This window comes from Leuresthes tenuis, unplaced genomic scaffold, assembly GCF_036924035.1.
Source record: "Leuresthes tenuis unplaced genomic scaffold, fLeuTen1.0.hap1 SCAF_21, whole genome shotgun sequence".
Classification (NCBI taxonomy): domain Eukaryota; kingdom Metazoa; phylum Chordata; class Actinopteri; order Atheriniformes; family Atherinopsidae; genus Leuresthes; species Leuresthes tenuis.
In genome coordinates this window covers 6,890,640-6,908,236 of record NW_027325375.1, presented here as the reverse complement: position 1 = coordinate 6,908,236, position 17,597 = coordinate 6,890,640, and the positions used below count along the sequence as shown (strand labels likewise).

The 17,597-nt window shown below is 42.7% G+C and overlaps 19 non-coding genes across 19 annotated transcripts; all 19 read right to left on the bottom strand.

The window, feature by feature from the left end:
• Positions 1-2,217: 2,217 nt before the first annotated feature.
• On the bottom strand, positions 2,218-2,306 carry trnay-gua (transfer RNA tyrosine (anticodon GUA)). The gene is given in 2 exon segments: positions 2,218-2,253; positions 2,270-2,306. It is a non-coding gene; the product is annotated as a tRNA-Tyr (tRNA).
• A 411-nt stretch (positions 2,307-2,717) lies between these two features.
• trnah-gug (transfer RNA histidin (anticodon GUG)) lies at positions 2,718-2,789 on the bottom strand. Its single transcript has one exon. It is a non-coding gene; the product is annotated as a tRNA-His (tRNA).
• Positions 2,790-3,901: 1,112 nt separating this feature from the next.
• Positions 3,902-3,990, bottom strand: trnay-gua (transfer RNA tyrosine (anticodon GUA)). The gene is given in 2 exon segments: positions 3,902-3,937; positions 3,954-3,990. It is a non-coding gene; the product is annotated as a tRNA-Tyr (tRNA).
• A 411-nt stretch (positions 3,991-4,401) lies between these two features.
• Positions 4,402-4,473, bottom strand: trnah-gug (transfer RNA histidin (anticodon GUG)). The gene has a single exon. It is a non-coding gene; the product is annotated as a tRNA-His (tRNA).
• Positions 4,474-5,525: 1,052 nt separating this feature from the next.
• On the bottom strand, positions 5,526-5,614 carry trnay-gua (transfer RNA tyrosine (anticodon GUA)). The gene is given in 2 exon segments: positions 5,526-5,561; positions 5,578-5,614. It is a non-coding gene; the product is annotated as a tRNA-Tyr (tRNA).
• Positions 5,615-6,029: 415 nt separating this feature from the next.
• Positions 6,030-6,101, bottom strand: trnah-gug (transfer RNA histidin (anticodon GUG)). Its single transcript has one exon. It is a non-coding gene; the product is annotated as a tRNA-His (tRNA).
• A 1,054-nt stretch (positions 6,102-7,155) lies between these two features.
• On the bottom strand, positions 7,156-7,244 carry trnay-gua (transfer RNA tyrosine (anticodon GUA)). The gene is given in 2 exon segments: positions 7,156-7,191; positions 7,208-7,244. It is a non-coding gene; the product is annotated as a tRNA-Tyr (tRNA).
• A 1,370-nt stretch (positions 7,245-8,614) lies between these two features.
• On the bottom strand, positions 8,615-8,687 carry trnar-acg (transfer RNA arginine (anticodon ACG)). The gene has a single exon. It is a non-coding gene; the product is annotated as a tRNA-Arg (tRNA).
• Positions 8,688-8,801: 114 nt separating this feature from the next.
• trnay-gua (transfer RNA tyrosine (anticodon GUA)) lies at positions 8,802-8,890 on the bottom strand. Its single transcript is given in 2 exon segments — positions 8,802-8,837; positions 8,854-8,890. It is a non-coding gene; the product is annotated as a tRNA-Tyr (tRNA).
• Positions 8,891-9,305: 415 nt separating this feature from the next.
• On the bottom strand, positions 9,306-9,377 carry trnah-gug (transfer RNA histidin (anticodon GUG)). Its single transcript has one exon. It is a non-coding gene; the product is annotated as a tRNA-His (tRNA).
• A 1,044-nt stretch (positions 9,378-10,421) lies between these two features.
• Positions 10,422-10,510, bottom strand: trnay-gua (transfer RNA tyrosine (anticodon GUA)). Its single transcript is given in 2 exon segments — positions 10,422-10,457; positions 10,474-10,510. It is a non-coding gene; the product is annotated as a tRNA-Tyr (tRNA).
• A 1,380-nt stretch (positions 10,511-11,890) lies between these two features.
• trnar-acg (transfer RNA arginine (anticodon ACG)) lies at positions 11,891-11,963 on the bottom strand. Its single transcript has one exon. It is a non-coding gene; the product is annotated as a tRNA-Arg (tRNA).
• Positions 11,964-12,077: 114 nt separating this feature from the next.
• trnay-gua (transfer RNA tyrosine (anticodon GUA)) lies at positions 12,078-12,166 on the bottom strand. Its single transcript is given in 2 exon segments — positions 12,078-12,113; positions 12,130-12,166. It is a non-coding gene; the product is annotated as a tRNA-Tyr (tRNA).
• A 411-nt stretch (positions 12,167-12,577) lies between these two features.
• trnah-gug (transfer RNA histidin (anticodon GUG)) lies at positions 12,578-12,649 on the bottom strand. Its single transcript has one exon. It is a non-coding gene; the product is annotated as a tRNA-His (tRNA).
• Positions 12,650-13,744: 1,095 nt separating this feature from the next.
• On the bottom strand, positions 13,745-13,833 carry trnay-gua (transfer RNA tyrosine (anticodon GUA)). The gene is given in 2 exon segments: positions 13,745-13,780; positions 13,797-13,833. It is a non-coding gene; the product is annotated as a tRNA-Tyr (tRNA).
• Positions 13,834-14,244: 411 nt separating this feature from the next.
• Positions 14,245-14,316, bottom strand: trnah-gug (transfer RNA histidin (anticodon GUG)). Its single transcript has one exon. It is a non-coding gene; the product is annotated as a tRNA-His (tRNA).
• A 1,067-nt stretch (positions 14,317-15,383) lies between these two features.
• trnay-gua (transfer RNA tyrosine (anticodon GUA)) lies at positions 15,384-15,472 on the bottom strand. Its single transcript is given in 2 exon segments — positions 15,384-15,419; positions 15,436-15,472. It is a non-coding gene; the product is annotated as a tRNA-Tyr (tRNA).
• A 415-nt stretch (positions 15,473-15,887) lies between these two features.
• On the bottom strand, positions 15,888-15,959 carry trnah-gug (transfer RNA histidin (anticodon GUG)). The gene has a single exon. It is a non-coding gene; the product is annotated as a tRNA-His (tRNA).
• A 1,054-nt stretch (positions 15,960-17,013) lies between these two features.
• Positions 17,014-17,102, bottom strand: trnay-gua (transfer RNA tyrosine (anticodon GUA)). Its single transcript is given in 2 exon segments — positions 17,014-17,049; positions 17,066-17,102. It is a non-coding gene; the product is annotated as a tRNA-Tyr (tRNA).
• Between the last annotated feature and the right edge of the window lie 495 nt (positions 17,103-17,597).

The following is a 17,597-nucleotide window of genomic DNA, read 5'->3' as shown; positions in this document are numbered from 1 at the left end:
TAAAATAAAAACTAAAATGGAGTCTGCATTCTTACCCACCCCCCCACCCCAAATGTTCCTTAATAACTCCTTCTGGACGTTAAAGAGTGTGTAAGCTGTTTGATTCTTTCAGATGTTTCATGTGGGACAGAGGCCTATGGACAGAAATTCACAAAAAGATGGTAAGTTCAAAATGGGACCTTTTTTCAACAATACAAAAAAAAAATAAAAATCCCAAGGATAGTATATCTAGCTCTGCTGCATGTGGCTTTGGGGTGTTTTTGTGTTTGGAGCAAAATCATTGACAGGAAAGATAAAGCAGAAGAGGAACTTTCCTCCGCTCTACCAACTGAGCTATCGAAGGGAGCTTTGGCAGAGGTTCTTGTCATCAGCTGTAGGAATGCAAGTAATGAGGCTTTAGCTAAGTGTCCTGGGACACCTGCAGTTCTGTGCTGTACCAAATGAGTTATGGAAAGGAGCCAGGGGCTTGGCCTGTTTATCAGTTAAATAAATGCAAAAAGTGACGAGAAACCATCAGTTTCGGATGCGTTTCAGATAAAACCAGCATCAGTTTCTAACATGCATTTAGTCGTTACAAAACATATCTGGCATCTATATGGGTAAGTCTCCACTTCGTCCAACACAGTTGATACTTTCAGGCGTTTGATGTGGGACAGATGCCTTTAGACAGAAATTCCCAAAAAGATGGAGACGTTCAAGCTCAAAGTGGCAACTTTTTTCAGCAATGCAAAAATACATTTCTACCTAGGTTTGCCGTGACCCGGATTCGAACCGGGGTTGCTGCGACCACAACACAGAGTACTAAAACCTATACGATAACGGCAGGTTGCTGTTTTCAGTTGTGTGTGGTTAGCTTTATTTTATCTTATTTGTCTATTTTATTTTATTTAGTACTTTCCCCCTTGATCCATAACTGTTGCACAGCAGTTTCCTTCGGGATTAAACTTCAAACTGCATTTCTACCTAGGTTTGCCATGACCCGCATTCTAACCGGGGTTCCTGCGACCACAACGCAGAGTACTAACCACTATACGATCACGGCAGGTTGCTGCTTTCTGCGGTTAGCTTTATTTGATCTTATTTGTCTATTTTATTTTATTTAGTACTTTCCCCCTTGTTCCATAACTGTTGCACAGCAGTTTCCTTCGGGATTAAACTACAAACTGCATTTCTACCTCGGTTTGCCATGACCCGAATTCTAACCTGGGTTCCTGCGACCACAACGCAGAGTACTAACCACTATACGATCACGGCAGGTTGCTGCTTTCAGTTGTGTGTGGTTAGCTTTGTTTTATCTTATTTGTCTATTTTATTTTATTTAGTACTTTCCCCCTTGATCCATAACTGTTGCACAGCAGTTTCCTTCGGGATTAAACTTCAAACTGCATTTCTACCTAGGTTTGCCATGACCCGAATTCTAACCTGGGTTCCTGCGACCACAACGCAGAGTACTAACCACTATACGATCACGGCAGGTTGCTGCTTTCCGCGGTTAGCTTTATTTTATCTTATTTTTCTATTTTATTTTATTTAGTACTTTCCCCCTTGTTCCATAACTGTTACTACAAACTGCAATTCTACCTCGGTTTGCCATGACCCGAATTCTAACCAGGGTTGCTGCGACCACAACGCAGAATACTAACCACTATATGATCACGGCAGGTTGCTGCTTTCTGTTGTGTGTGGTTAGCTTTATTTTATTGTTTTGTTATGTTTTGTTTAGTTTAATTTTGCATCTTTTCCCCAATTATGTGATTGAAAACACCTTCAAATCCCAAGGATAGTATATCTAGCTCTGCTGCATGTGGCTTCGATGTATGTTTTTTTTGTGTTTGGAGCAAAATCATTGACAGGAAAGACAAAGCGGAAGAGGAACTTTCCTTTTGGTGCTGCAAGATAAGACGGTGTGTGGCATCTTTGGGGCATAAGTGTGCTGGGATACTCAGGGAGTAGAGAGAAGAAGTTTTAAAGGTTTCCTGTTCTGCAGCAGTGGGAGAGCTGAGAAACATCAGAAGCTGAAGCTTGCATGCCGAGCTAGCTAGGAGTTGAACCTAGAATCTTCTGATCCGTACTCAGACGCGTTATCCATTGCGCCACTATCCCTTCATGAAAGCAAAAGGAGTGTGGCAGAGTTTCCCCAAAAAGGGCCCTTCCAACAGCTTTTAAAGGTTTACAGGAGTAGGCCTTCAGAGTCTCTGTACACATAAGCTCGACCCATCCTTCGAGCCGGAATTGAACCAGCGACCTAAGGATAACTGGTGTTGGGCACCTACAGTCCTCCGCTCTACCAACTGAGCTATCGAAGGGAGCTTTGGCAGAGGTTCTTGTCATCAGCTGTAGGAATGCAAGTAATGAGGCTTTAGCTAAGTGTCCTGGGAGACCTGCAGTTCTGTGCTGTACCAAATGAGTTATGGAAAGGAGCCAGGGGCTTGGCCTGTTTATCAGTTAAATAAATGCAAAAAGTGATGAGAAACCATCAGTTTCGGATGCGTTTCAGATAAAACCAGCATCAGTTTCTAACATGCATTTAGTCGTTACAAAACATATCTGGCATCTATATGGGTAAGTCTCCACTTGGTCCAACACAGATGTTGATACTTTCAGGCGTTTGATGTGGGACAGATGCCTTTAGACAGAAATTCCCAAAAAGATGGAGACGTTCAAGCTCAAAGTGGCAACTTTTTTCAGCAATGCAAAAATACATTTCTACCTAGGTTTGCCGTGACCCGGATTCGAACCGGGGTTGCTGCGACCACAACGCAGAGTACTAACCACTATACGATCACGGCAGGTTTTCAGTTGTGTGTGTGGTTAGCTTTATTTTATCTTATTTGTCTATTTCATTTTATTTAGTACTTTCCCCCTTGATCCATAACTGTTGCACAGCAGTTTCCTTCGGGATTAAACTTCAAACTGCATTTCTACCTAGGTTTGCCATGACCCGAATTCTAACCGGGGTTCCTGCGACCACAACGCAGAGTACTAACCACTATACGATCACGGCAGGTTGCTGCTTTCCGCGGTTAGCTTTATTTTATCTTATTTTTCTATTTTATTTTATTTAGTACTTTCCCCCTTGTTCCATAACTGTTACTATAAACTGCAATTCTACCTCGGTTTGCCATGACCCGAATTCTAACCAGGGTTGCTGCGACCACAACGCAGAATACTAACCACTATATGATCACGGCAGGTTGCTGCTTTCTGTTGTGTGTGGTTAGCTTTATTTTATTGTTTTGTTTTGTTTTGTTTTGTTTTGTTTTGTTTTGTTTTGTTTTGTTTTGTTTTGTTTTGTTTTGTTTTGTTTTGTTTTGTTTTTTTTTCGTTTTGTTTTGTTTTGTACTTTCCCCCTTGTTCCATAACTGTTGCACAGCAGTTTCCTTCGGGATAAATACAGCCTCTTGAATCTTGAATTTTGCATCTTTTCCCCAATTATGTGATTGAAAACACCTTCAAATCCCAAGGATAGTATATCTAGCTCTGCTGCATGTGGCTTCGATGTATGTTTTTTTGTGTTTGGAGCAAAATCATTGACAGGAAAGACAAAGCGGAAGAGGAACTTTCCTTTTGGTGCTGCAAGATAAGACGGTGTGTGGCATCTTTGGGGCATAAGTGTGCTGGGATACTCAGGGAGTAGAGAGAAGAAGTTTTAAAGGTTTCCTGTTCTGCAGCAGTGGGAGAGCTGAGAAACATCAGAAGCTGAAGCTTGCATGCCGAGCTAGCTAGGAGTTGAACCTAGAATCTTCTGATCAGTACTCAGACGCGTTATCCATTGCGCCACTATCCCTTCATGAAAGCAAAAGGAGTGTGGCAGAGTTTCCCCAAAAAGGGCCCTTCCAACAGCTTTTAAAGGTTTACAGGAGTAGGCCTTCAGAGTCTCTGTACACATAAGCTCGACACATCCTTCGAGCCGGAATTGAACCAGCGACCTAAGGATAACTGGTGTTGGGCACCTACAGTCCTCCGCTCTACAAACTGAGCTATCGAAGGGAGCTTTGGCAGAGGTTCTTGTCATCAGCTGTAGGAATGCAAGTAATGAGGCTTTAGCTAAGTGTCCTGGGACACCTGCAGTTCTGTGCTGTACCAAATGAGTTATGGAAAGGAGCCAGGGGCTTGGCCTGTTTATCAGTTAAATAAATGCAAAAAGTGATGAGAAACCATCAGTTTCGGATGCGTTTCAGATAAAACCAGCATCAGTTTCTAACATGCATTTAGTCGTTACAAAACATATCTGGCATCTATATGGGTAAGTCTCCACTTGGTCCAACACAGATGTTGATACTTTCAGGCGTTTGATGTGGGACAGATGCCTTTAGACAGAAATTCCCAAAAAGATGGAGACGTTCAAGCTCAAAGTGGCAACTTTTTTCAGCAATGCAAAAATACATTTCTACCTAGGTTTGCCGTGACCCGGATTCGAACCGGGGTTGCTGCGACCACAACGCAGAGTACTAACCACTATACGATCACGGCAGGTTTTCAGTTGTGTGTGTGGTTAGCTTTATTTTATCTTATTTGTCTATTTCATTTTATTTAGTACTTTCCCCCTTGATCCATAACTGTTGCACAGCAGTTTCCTTCGGGATTAAACTTCAAACTGCATTTCTACCTAGGTTTGCCATGACCCGAATTCTAACCGGGGTTCCTGCGACCACAACGCAGAGTACTAACCACTATACGATCACGGCAGGTTGCTGCTTTCCGCGGTTAGCTTTATTTTATCTTATTTTTCTATTTTATTTTATTTAGTACTTTCCCCCTTGTTCCATAACTGTTACTATAAACTGCAATTCTACCTCGGTTTGCCATGACCCGAATTCTAACCAGGGTTGCTGCGACCACAACGCAGAATACTAACCACTATATGATCACGGCAGGTTGCTGCTTTCTGTTGTGTGTGGTTAGCTTTATTTTATTGTTTTGTTTTGTTTTGTTTTGTTTTTTTTTCGTTTTGTTTTGTTTTGTACTTTCCCCCTTGTTCCATAACTGTTGCACAGCAGTTTTCTTCGGGATAAATACAGCCTCTTGAATCTTGAATTTTGCATCTTTTCCCCAATTATGTGATTGAAAACACCTTCAAATCCCAAGGATAGTATATCTAGCTCTGCTGCATGTGGCTTCGATGTATGTTTTTTTGTGTTTGGAGCAAAATCATTGACAGGAAAGACAAAGCGGAAGAGGAACTTTCCTTTTGGTGCTGCAAGATAAGACGGTGTGTGGCATCTTTGGGGCATAAGTGTGCTGGGATACTCAGGGAGTAGAGAGAAGAAGTTTTAAAGGTTTCCTGTTCTGCAGCAGTGGGAGAGCTGAGAAACATCAGAAGCTGAAGCTTGCATGCCGAGCTAGCTAGGAGTTGAACCTAGAATCTTCTGATCAGTACTCAGACGCGTTATCCATTGCGCCACTATCCCTTCATGAAAGCAAAAGGAGTGTGGCAGAGTTTCCCCAAAAAGGGCCCTTCCAACAGCTTTTAAAGGTTTACAGGAGTAGGCCTTCAGAGTCTCTGTACACATAAGCTCGACACATCCTTCGAGCCGGAATTGAACCAGCGACCTAAGGATAACTGGTGTTGGGCACCTACAGTCCTCCGCTCTACAAACTGAGCTATCGAAGGGAGCTTTGGCAGAGGTTCTTGTCATCAGCTGTAGGAATGCAAGTAATGAGGCTTTAGCTAAGTGTCCTGGGACACCTGCAGTTCTGTGCTGTACCAAATGAGTTATGGAAAGGAGCCAGGGGCTTGGCCTGTTTATCAGTTAAATAAATGCAAAAAGTGATGAGAAACCATCAGTTTCGGATGCGTTTCAGATAAAACCAGCATCAGTTTCTAACATGCATTTAGTCGTTACAAAACATATCTGGCATCTATCTATATGGGTAAGTCTCCACTTGGTCCAACACAGATGTTGATACTTTCAGGCGTTTGATGTGGGACAGATGCCTTTAGACAGAAATTCCCAAAAAGATGGAGACGTTCAAGCTCAAAGTGGCAACTTTTTTCAGCAATGCAAAAATACATTTCTACCTAGGTTTGCCGTGACCCGGATTCGAACCGGGGTTGCTGCGACCACAACGCAGAGTACTAACCACTATACGATCACGGCAGGTTTTCAGTTGTGTGTGGTTAGCTTTATTTTATCTTATTTGTCTATTTTATTTTATTTAGTACTTTCCCCCTTGATCCATAACTGTTGCACAGCAGTTTCCTTCGGGATTAAACTTCAATCTGCATTTCTACCTAGGTTTGCCATGACCCAAATTCTAACCAGGGTTCCTGCGACCACAACGCAGAGTACTAACCACTATACGATCACGGCAGGTTGCTGCTTTCCGCGGTTAGCTTTATTTTATCTTATTTTTCTATTTTATTTTATTTAGTACTTTCCCCCTTGTTCCATAACTGTTACTACAAACTGCAATTCTACCTCGGTTTGCCATGACCCGAATTCTAACCAGGGTTGCTGCGACCACAACGCAGAATACTAACCACTATATGATCACGGCAGGTTGCTGCTTTCTGTTGTGTGTGGTTAGCTTTATTTTATTGTTTTGTTTTGTTTTGTTTTGTTTTGTTTTGTTTTGTTTTGTTTTGTTTTGTACTTTCCCCCTTGTTCCATAACTGTTGCACAGCAGTTTCCTTGGGGATAAATACAGCCTCTTGAATCTTGAATTTTGCATCTTTTCCCCAATTATGTGATTGAAAACACCTTCAAATCCCAAGGATAGTATATCTAGCTCTGCTGCATGTGGCTTCGATGTATGTTTTTTTGTGTTTGGAGCAAAATCATTGACAGGAAAGACAAAGCGGAAGAGGAACTTTCCTTTTGGTGCTGCAAGATAAGACGGTGTGTGGCATCTTTGGGGCATAAGTGTGCTGGGATACTCAGGGAGTAGAGAGAAGAAGTTTTAAAGGTTTCCTGTTCTGCAGCAGTGGGAGAGCTGAGAAACATCAGAAGCTGAAGCTTGCATGCCGAGCTAGCTAGGAGTTGAACCTAGAATCTTCTGATCCGTACTCAGACGTGTTATCCATTGCGCCACTAGCCCTTCATGAAAGCAAAAGGAGTGTGGCAGAATTTCCCCAAAAAGGGCCCTTCCAACAGCTTTTAAAGGTTTACAGGAGTAGGCCTTCAGAGTCTCTGTACACATAAGCTCGACCCATCCTTCGAGCCGGAATTGAACCAGCGACCTAAGGATAACTGGTGTTGGGCACCTACAGTCCTCCGCTCTACCAACTGAGCTATCGAACGGAGCGACGGCAGATGTTCTTGTCATCAGCTGTAGGAATGCAAGTAATGAGACTTTAGCTAAGTGTCCTGGGACACCTGCAGATCTGTGCTGTACCAAATTAGTTATGGAAAGGAGCCAGGGGCTTGGCCTGTTTATCAGTTAAATAAATGCAAAAAGTGATGAGAAACCATCAGTTTCGGATGCGTTTCAGATAAAACCAGCATCAGTTTCTAACATGCATTTAGTCGTTACAAAACATATCTGGCATCTATATGGGTAAGTCTCCACTTGGTCCAACACAGATGTTGATACTTTCAGGCGTTTGATGTGGGACAGATGCCTTTAGACAGAAATTCCCAAAAAGATGGAGACGTTCAAGCTCAAAGTGGCAACTTTTTTCAGCAATGCAAAAATACATTTCTACCTAGGTTTGCCGTGACCCGGATTCGAACCGGGGTTGCTGCGACCACAACGCAGAGTACTAACCACTATACGATGACGGCAGGTTTTCAGTTGTGTGTGGTTAGCTTTGTTTTATCTTATTTGTCTATTTTATTTTATTTAGTACTTTCCCCCTTGATCCATAACTGTTGCACAGCAGTTTCCTTCGGGATTAAACTTCAAACTGCATTTCTACCTAGGTTTGCCATGACCCGAATTCTAACCGGGGTTCCTGCGACCACAACGCAGAGTACTAACCACTATACGATCACGGCAGGTTGCTGCTTTCTGCGGTTAGCTTTATTTGATCTTATTTGTCTATTTCATTTTATTTAGTACTTTCCCCCTTGTTCCATAACTGTTACTACAAACTGCAATTCTACCTCGGTTTGCCATGACCCGAATTCTAACCAGGGTTGCTGCGACCACAACGCAGAATACTAACCACTATATGATCACGGCAGGTTGCTGCTTTCTGTTGTGTGTGGTTAGCTTTATTTTATTGTTTTGTTTTGTTTTGTTTTGTTTTGTTTTGTTTTGTTTTGTTTTGTTTTGTTTTGTTTTGTTTTGTTTTGTACTTTCCCCCTTGTTCCATAACTGTTGCACAGCAGTTTCCTTGGGGATAAATACAGCCTCTTGAATCTTGAATTTTGCATCTTTTCCCCAATTATGTGATTGAAAACACCTTCAAATCCCAAGGATAGTATATCTAGCTCTGCTGCATGTGGCTTCGATGTATGTTTTTTTGTGTTTGGAGCAAAATCATTGACAGGAAAGACAAAGCGGAAGAGGAACTTTCCTTTTGGTGCTGCAAGATAAGACGGTGTGTGGCATCTTTGGGGCATAAGTGTGCTGGGATACTCAGGGAGTAGAGAGAAGAAGTTTTAAAGGTTTCCTGTTCTGCAGCAGTGGGAGAGCTGAGAAACATCAGAAGCTGAAGCTTGCATGCCGAGCTAGCTAGGAGTTGAACCTAGAATCTTCTGATCCGTACTCAGACGCGTTATCCATTGCGCCACTAGCCCTTCATGAAAGCAAAAGGAGTGTGGCAGAGTTTCCCCAAAAAGGGCCCTTCCAACAGCTTTTAAAGGTTTACAGGAGTAGGCCTTCAGAGTCTCTGTACACATAAGCTCGACACATCCTTCGAGCCGGAATTGAACCAGCGACCTAAGGATAACTGGTGTTGGGCACCTACAGTCCTCCGCTCTACAAACTGAGCTATCGAAGGGAGCTTTGGCAGAGGTTCTTGTCATCAGCTGTAGGAATGCAAGTAATGAGGCTTTAGCTAAGTGTCCTGGGACACCTGCAGTTCTGTGCTGTACCAAATGAGTTATGGAAAGGAGCCAGGGGCTTGGCCTGTTTATCAGTTAAATAAATGCAAAAAGTGATGAGAAACCATCAGTTTCGGATGCGTTTCAGATAAAACCAGCATCAGTTTCTAACATGCATTTAGTCGTTACAAAACATATCTGGCATCTATCTATATGGGTAAGTCTCCACTTGGTCCAACACAGATGTTGATACTTTCAGGCGTTTGATGTGGGACAGATGCCTTTAGACAGAAATTCCCAAAAAGATGGAGACGTTCAAGCTCAAAGTGGCAACTTTTTTCAGCAATGCAAAAATACATTTCTACCTAGGTTTGCCGTGACCCGGATTCGAACCGGGGTTGCTGCGACCACAACGCAGAGTACTAACCACTATACGATCACGGCAGGTTTTCAGTTGTGTGTGGTTAGCTTTATTTTATCTTATTTGTCTATTTTATTTTATTTAGTACTTTCCCCCTTGATCCATAACTGTTGCACAGCAGTTTCCTTCGGGATTAAACTTCAATCTGCATTTCTACCTAGGTTTGCCATGACCCAAATTCTAACCAGGGTTCCTGCGACCACAACGCAGAGTACTAACCACTATACGATCACGGCAGGTTGCTGCTTTCCGCGGTTAGCTTTATTTTATCTTATTTTTCTATTTTATTTTATTTAGTACTTTCCCCCTTGTTCCATAACTGTTACTACAAACTGCAATTCTACCTCGGTTTGCCATGACCCGAATTCTAACCAGGGTTGCTGCGACCACAACGCAGAATACTAACCACTATATGATCACGGCAGGTTGCTGCTTTCTGTTGTGTGTGGTTAGCTTTATTTTATTGTTTTGTTTTGTTTTGTTTTGTTTTGTTTTGTTTTGTTTTGTACTTTCCCCCTTGTTCCATAACTGTTGCACAGCAGTTTCCTTCGGGATAAATACAGCCTCTTGAATCTTGAATTTTGCATCTTTTCCCCAATTATGTGATTGAAAACACCTTCAAATCCCAAGGATAGTATATCTAGCTCTGCTGCATGTGGCTTCGATGTATGTTTTTTTGTGTTTGGAGCAAAATCATTGACAGGAAAGACAAAGCGGAAGAGGAACTTTCCTTTTGGTGCTGCAAGATAAGACGGTGTGTGGCATCTTTGGGGCATAAGTGTGCTGGGATACTCAGGGAGTAGAGAGAAGAAGTTTTAAAGGTTTCCTGTTCTGCAGCAGTGGGAGAGCTGAGAAACATCAGAAGCTGAAGCTTGCATGCCGAGCTAGCTAGGAGTTGAACCTAGAATCTTCTGATCCGTACTCAGACGTGTTATCCATTGCGCCACTAGCCCTTCATGAAAGCAAAAGGAGTGTGGCAGAATTTCCCCAAAAAGGGCCCTTCCAACAGCTTTTAAAGGTTTACAGGAGTAGGCCTTCAGAGTCTCTGTACACATAAGCTCGACCCATCCTTCGAGCCGGAATTGAACCAGCGACCTAAGGATAACTGGTGTTGGGCACCTACAGTCCTCCGCTCTACCAACTGAGCTATCGAACGGAGCGACGGCAGATGTTCTTGTCATCAGCTGTAGGAATGCAAGTAATGAGACTTTAGCTAAGTGTCCTGGGACACCTGCAGATCTGTGCTGTACCAAATTAGTTATGGAAAGGAGCCAGGGGCTTGGCCTGTTTATCAGTTAAATAAATGCAAAAAGTGATGAGAAACCATCAGTTTCGGATGCGTTTCAGATAAAACCAGCATCAGTTTCTAACATGCATTTAGTCGTTACAAAACATATCTGGCATCTATATGGGTAAGTCTCCACTTGGTCCAACACAGATGTTGATACTTTCAGGCGTTTGATGTGGGACAGATGCCTTTAGACAGAAATTCCCAAAAAGATGGAGACGTTCAAGCTCAAAGTGGCAACTTTTTTCAGCAATGCAAAAATACATTTCTACCTAGGTTTGCCGTGACCCGGATTCGAACCGGGGTTGCTGCGACCACAACGCAGAGTACTAACCACTATACGATGACGGCAGGTTTTCAGTTGTGTGTGGTTAGCTTTGTTTTATCTTATTTGTCTATTTTATTTTATTTAGTACTTTCCCCCTTGATCCATAACTGTTGCACAGCAGTTTCCTTCGGGATTAAACTTCAAACTGCATTTCTACCTAGGTTTGCCATGACCCGAATTCTAACCGGGGTTCCTGCGACCACAACGCAGAGTACTAACCACTATACGATCACGGCAGGTTGCTGCTTTCTGCGGTTAGCTTTATTTGATCTTATTTGTCTATTTCATTTTATTTAGTACTTTCCCCCTTGTTCCATAACTGTTACTACAAACTGCAATTCTACCTCGGTTTGCCATGACCCGAATTCTAACCAGGGTTGCTGCGACCACAACGCAGAATACTAACCACTATATGATCACGGCAGGTTGCTGCTTTCTGTTGTGTGTGGTTAGCTTTATTTTATTGTTTTGTTTTGTTTTGTTTTGTTTTGTTTTGTTTTGTTTTGTTTTGTTTTGTTTTGTTTTGTTTTGTTTTGTTTTGTTTTGTACTTTCCCCCTTGTTCCATAACTGTTGCACAGCAGTTTCCTTGGGGATAAATACAGCCTCTTGAATCTTGAATTTTGCATCTTTTCCCCAATTATGTGATTGAAAACACCTTCAAATCCCAAGGATAGTATATCTAGCTCTGCTGCATGTGGCTTCGATGTATGTTTTTTTGTGTTTGGAGCAAAATCATTGACAGGAAAGACAAAGCGGAAGAGGAACTTTCCTTTTGGTGCTGCAAGATAAGACGGTGTGTGGCATCTTTGGGGCATAAGTGTGCTGGGATACTCAGGGAGTAGAGAGAAGAAGTTTTAAAGGTTTCCTGTTCTGCAGCAGTGGGAGAGCTGAGAAACATCAGAAGCTGAAGCTTGCATGCCGAGCTAGCTAGGAGTTGAACCTAGAATCTTCTGATCCGTACTCAGACGCGTTATCCATTGCGCCACTAGCCCTTCATGAAAGCAAAAGGAGTGTGGCAGAGTTTCCCCAAAAAGGGCCCTTCCAACAGCTTTTAAAGGTTTACAGGAGTAGGCCTTCAGAGTCTCTGTACACATAAGCTCGACCCATCCTTCGAGCCGGAATTGAACCAGCGACCTAAGGATAACTGGTGTTGGGCACCTACAGTCCTCCGCTCTACCAACTGAGCTATCGAAGGGAGCTTTGGCAGAGGTTCTTGTCATCAGCTGTAGGAATGCAAGTAATGAGGCTTTAGCTAAGTGTCCTGGGACACCTGCAGTTCTGTGCTGTACCAAATGAGTTATGGAAAGGAGCCAGGGGCTTGGCCTGTTTATCAGTTAAATAAATGCAAAAAGTGATGAGAAACCATCAGTTTCGGATGCGTTTCAGATAAAACCAGCATCAGTTTCTAACATGCATTTAGTCGTTACAAAACATATCTGGCATCTATATGGGTAAGTCTCCACTTGGTCCAACACAGATGTTGATACTTTCAGGCGTTTGATGTGGGACAGATGCCTTTAGACAGAAATTCCCAAAAAGATGGAGACGTTAAAGCTCAAAGTGGCAACTTTTTTCAGCAATGCAAAAATACATTTCTACCTAGGTTTGCCGTGACCCGGATTCGAACCGGGGTTGCTGCGACCACAACGCAGAGTACTAACCACTATACGATCACGGCAGGTTTTCAGTTGTGTGTGGTTAGCTTTATTTTATCTTATTTGTCTATTTTATTTTATTTAGTACTTTCCCCCTTGATCCATAACTGTTGCACAGCAGTTTCCTTCGGGATTAAACTTCAATCTGCATTTCTACCTAGGTTTGCCATGACCCAAATTCTAACCAGGGTTCCTGCGACCACAACGCAGAGTACTAACCACTATACGATCACGGCAGGTTGCTGCTTTCCGCGGTTAGCTTTATTTTATCTTATTTTTCTATTTTATTTTATTTAGTACTTTCCCCCTTGTTCCATAACTGTTACTATAAACTGCAATTCTACCTCGGTTTGCCATGACCCGAATTCTAACCAGGGTTGCTGCGACCACAACGCAGAATACTAACCACTATATGATCACGGCAGGTTGCTGCTTTCTGTTGTGTGTGGTTAGCTTTATTTTATTGTTTTGTTTTGTTTTGTTTTGTTTTGTTTTGTTTTGTTTTGTTTTGTTTTGTTTTGTTTTGTTTTGTTTTTTTTTCGTTTTGTTTTGTTTTGTACTTTCCCCCTTGTTCCATAACTGTTGCACAGCAGTTTCCTTCGGGATAAATACAGCCTCTTGAATCTTGAATTTTGCATCTTTTCCCCAATTATGTGATTGAAAACACCTTCAAATCCCAAGGATAGTATATCTAGCTCTGCTGCATGTGGCTTCGATGTATGTTTTTTTGTGTTTGGAGCAAAATCATTGACAGGAAAGACAAAGCGGAAGAGGAACTTTCCTTTTGGTGCTGCAAGATAAGACGGTGTGTGGCATCTTTGGGGCATAAGTGTGCTGGGATACTCAGGGAGTAGAGAGAAGAAGTTTTAAAGGTTTCCTGTTCTGCAGCAGTGGGAGAGCTGAGAAACATCAGAAGCTGAAGCTTGCATGCCGAGCTAGCTAGGAGTTGAACCTAGAATCTTCTGATCAGTACTCAGACGCGTTATCCATTGCGCCACTATCCCTTCATGAAAGCAAAAGGAGTGTGGCAGAGTTTCCCCAAAAAGGGCCCTTCCAACAGCTTTTAAAGGTTTACAGGAGTAGGCCTTCAGAGTCTCTGTACACATAAGCTCGACACATCCTTCGAGCCGGAATTGAACCAGCGACCTAAGGATAACTGGTGTTGGGCACCTACAGTCCTCCGCTCTACAAACTGAGCTATCGAAGGGAGCTTTGGCAGAGGTTCTTGTCATCAGCTGTAGGAATGCAAGTAATGAGGCTTTAGCTAAGTGTCCTGGGACACCTGCAGTTCTGTGCTGTACCAAATGAGTTATGGAAAGGAGCCAGGGGCTTGGCCTGTTTATCAGTTAAATAAATGCAAAAAGTGATGAGAAACCATCAGTTTCGGATGCGTTTCAGATAAAACCAGCATCAGTTTCTAACATGCATTTAGTCGTTACAAAACATATCTGGCATCTATATGGGTAAGTCTCCACTTGGTCCAACACAGATGTTGATACTTTCAGGCGTTTGATGTGGGACAGATGCCTTTAGACAGAAATTCCCAAAAAGATGGAGACGTTCAAGCTCAAAGTGGCAACTTTTTTCAGCAATGCAAAAATACATTTCTACCTAGGTTTGCCGTGACCCGGATTCGAACCGGGGTTGCTGCGACCACAACGCAGAGTACTAACCACTATACGATCACGGCAGGTTTTCAGTTGTGTGTGTGGTTAGCTTTATTTTATCTTATTTGTCTATTTCATTTTATTTAGTACTTTCCCCCTTGATCCATAACTGTTGCACAGCAGTTTCCTTCGGGATTAAACTTCAAACTGCATTTCTACCTAGGTTTGCCATGACCCGAATTCTAACCGGGGTTCCTGCGACCACAACGCAGAGTACTAACCACTATACGATCACGGCAGGTTGCTGCTTTCCGCGGTTAGCTTTATTTTATCTTATTTTTCTATTTTATTTTATTTAGTACTTTCCCCCTTGTTCCATAACTGTTACTATAAACTGCAATTCTACCTCGGTTTGCCATGACCCGAATTCTAACCAGGGTTGCTGCGACCACAACGCAGAATACTAACCACTATATGATCACGGCAGGTTGCTGCTTTCTGTTGTGTGTGGTTAGCTTTATTTTATTGTTTTGTTTTGTTTTGTTTTGTTTTGTTTTGTTTTGTTTTTTTTTCGTTTTGTTTTGTTTTGTACTTTCCCCCTTGTTCCATAACTGTTGCACAGCAGTTTTCTTCGGGATAAATACAGCCTCTTGAATCTTGAATTTTGCATCTTTTCCCCAATTATGTGATTGAAAACACCTTCAAATCCCAAGGATAGTATATCTAGCTCTGCTGCATGTGGCTTCGATGTATGTTTTTTTGTGTTTGGAGCAAAATCATTGACAGGAAAGACAAAGCGGAAGAGGAACTTTCCTTTTGGTGCTGCAAGATAAGACGGTGTGTGGCATCTTTGGGGCATAAGTGTGCTGGGATACTCAGGGAGTAGAGAGAAGAAGTTTTAAAGGTTTCCTGTTCTGCAGCAGTGGGAGAGCTGAGAAACATCAGAAGCTGAAGCTTGCATGCCGAGCTAGCTAGGAGTTGAACCTAGAATCTTCTGATCAGTACTCAGACGCGTTATCCATTGCGCCACTATCCCTTCATGAAAGCAAAAGGAGTGTGGCAGAGTTTCCCCAAAAAGGGCCCTTCCAACAGCTTTTAAAGGTTTACAGGAGTAGGCCTTCAGAGTCTCTGTACACATAAGCTCGACACATCCTTCGAGCCGGAATTGAACCAGCGACCTAAGGATAACTGGTGTTGGGCACCTACAGTCCTCCGCTCTACAAACTGAGCTATCGAAGGGAGCTTTGGCAGAGGTTCTTGTCATCAGCTGTAGGAATGCAAGTAATGAGGCTTTAGCTAAGTGTCCTGGGACACCTGCAGTTCTGTGCTGTACCAAATGAGTTATGGAAAGGAGCCAGGGGCTTGGCCTGTTTATCAGTTAAATAAATGCAAAAAGTGATGAGAAACCATCAGTTTCGGATGCGTTTCAGATAAAACCAGCATCAGTTTCTAACATGCATTTAGTCGTTACAAAACATATCTGGCATCTATCTATATGGGTAAGTCTCCACTTGGTCCAACACAGATGTTGATACTTTCAGGCGTTTGATGTGGGACAGATGCCTTTAGACAGAAATTCCCAAAAAGATGGAGACGTTCAAGCTCAAAGTGGCAACTTTTTTCAGCAATGCAAAAATACATTTCTACCTAGGTTTGCCGTGACCCGGATTCGAACCGGGGTTGCTGCGACCACAACGCAGAGTACTAACCACTATACGATCACGGCAGGTTTTCAGTTGTGTGTGGTTAGCTTTATTTTATCTTATTTGTCTATTTTATTTTATTTAGTACTTTCCCCCTTGATCCATAACTGTTGCACAGCAGTTTCCTTCGGGATTAAACTTCAATCTGCATTTCTACCTAGGTTTGCCATGACCCAAATTCTAACCAGGGTTCCTGCGACCACAACGCAGAGTACTAACCACTATACGATCACGGCAGGTTGCTGCTTTCCGCGGTTAGCTTTATTTTATCTTATTTTTCTATTTTATTTTATTTAGTACTTTCCCCCTTGTTCCATAACTGTTACTACAAACTGCAATTCTACCTCGGTTTGCCATGACCCGAATTCTAACCAGGGTTGCTGCGACCACAACGCAGAATACTAACCACTATATGATCACGGCAGGTTGCTGCTTTCTGTTGTGTGTGGTTAGCTTTATTTTATTGTTTTGTTTTGTTTTGTTTTGTTTTGTTTTGTTTTGTTTTGTTTTGTTTTGTACTTTCCCCCTTGTTCCATAACTGTTGCACAGCAGTTTCCTTCGGGATAAATACAGCCTCTTGAATCTTGAATTTTGCATCTTTTCCCCAATTATGTGATTGAAAACACCTTCAAATCCCAAGGATAGTATATCTAGCTCTGCTGCATGTGGCTTCGATGTATGTTTTTTTGTGTTTGGAGCAAAATCATTGACAGGAAAGACAAAGCGGAAGAGGAACTTTCCTTTTGGTGCTGCAAGATAAGACGGTGTGTGGCATCTTTGGGGCATAAGTGTGCTGGGATACTCAGGGAGTAGAGAGAAGAAGTTTTAAAGGTTTCCTGTTCTGCAGCAGTGGGAGAGCTGAGAAACATCAGAAGCTGAAGCTTGCATGCCGAGCTAGCTAGGAGTTGAACCTAGAATCTTCTGATCCGTACTCAGACGTGTTATCCATTGCGCCACTAGCCCTTCATGAAAGCAAAAGGAGTGTGGCAGAATTTCCCCAAAAAGGGCCCTTCCAACAGCTTTTAAAGGTTTACAGGAGTAGGCCTTCAGAGTCTCTGTACACATAAGCTCGACCCATCCTTCGAGCCGGAATTGAACCAGCGACCTAAGGATAACTGGTGTTGGGCACCTACAGTCCTCCGCTCTACCAACTGAGCTATCGAACGGAGCGACGGCAGATGTTCTTGTCATCAGCTGTAGGAATGCAAGTAATGAGACTTTAGCTAAGTGTCCTGGGACACCTGCAGATCTGTGCTGTACCAAATTAGTTATGGAAAGGAGCCAGGGGCTTGGCCTGTTTATCAGTTAAATAAATGCAAAAAGTGATGAGAAACCATCAGTTTCGGATGCGTTTCAGATAAAACCAGCATCAGTTTCTAACATGCATTTAGTCGTTACAAAACATATCTGGCATCTATATGGGTAAGTCTCCACTTGGTCCAACACAGATGTTGATACTTTCAGGCGTTTGATGTGGGACAGATGCCTTTAGACAGAAATTCCCAAAAAGATGGAGACGTTCAAGCTCAAAGTGGCAACTTTTTTCAGCAATGCAAAAATACATTTCTACCTAGGTTTGCCGTGACCCGGATTCGAACCGGGGTTGCTGCGACCACAACGCAGAGTACTAACCACTATACGATGACGGCAGGTTTTCAGTT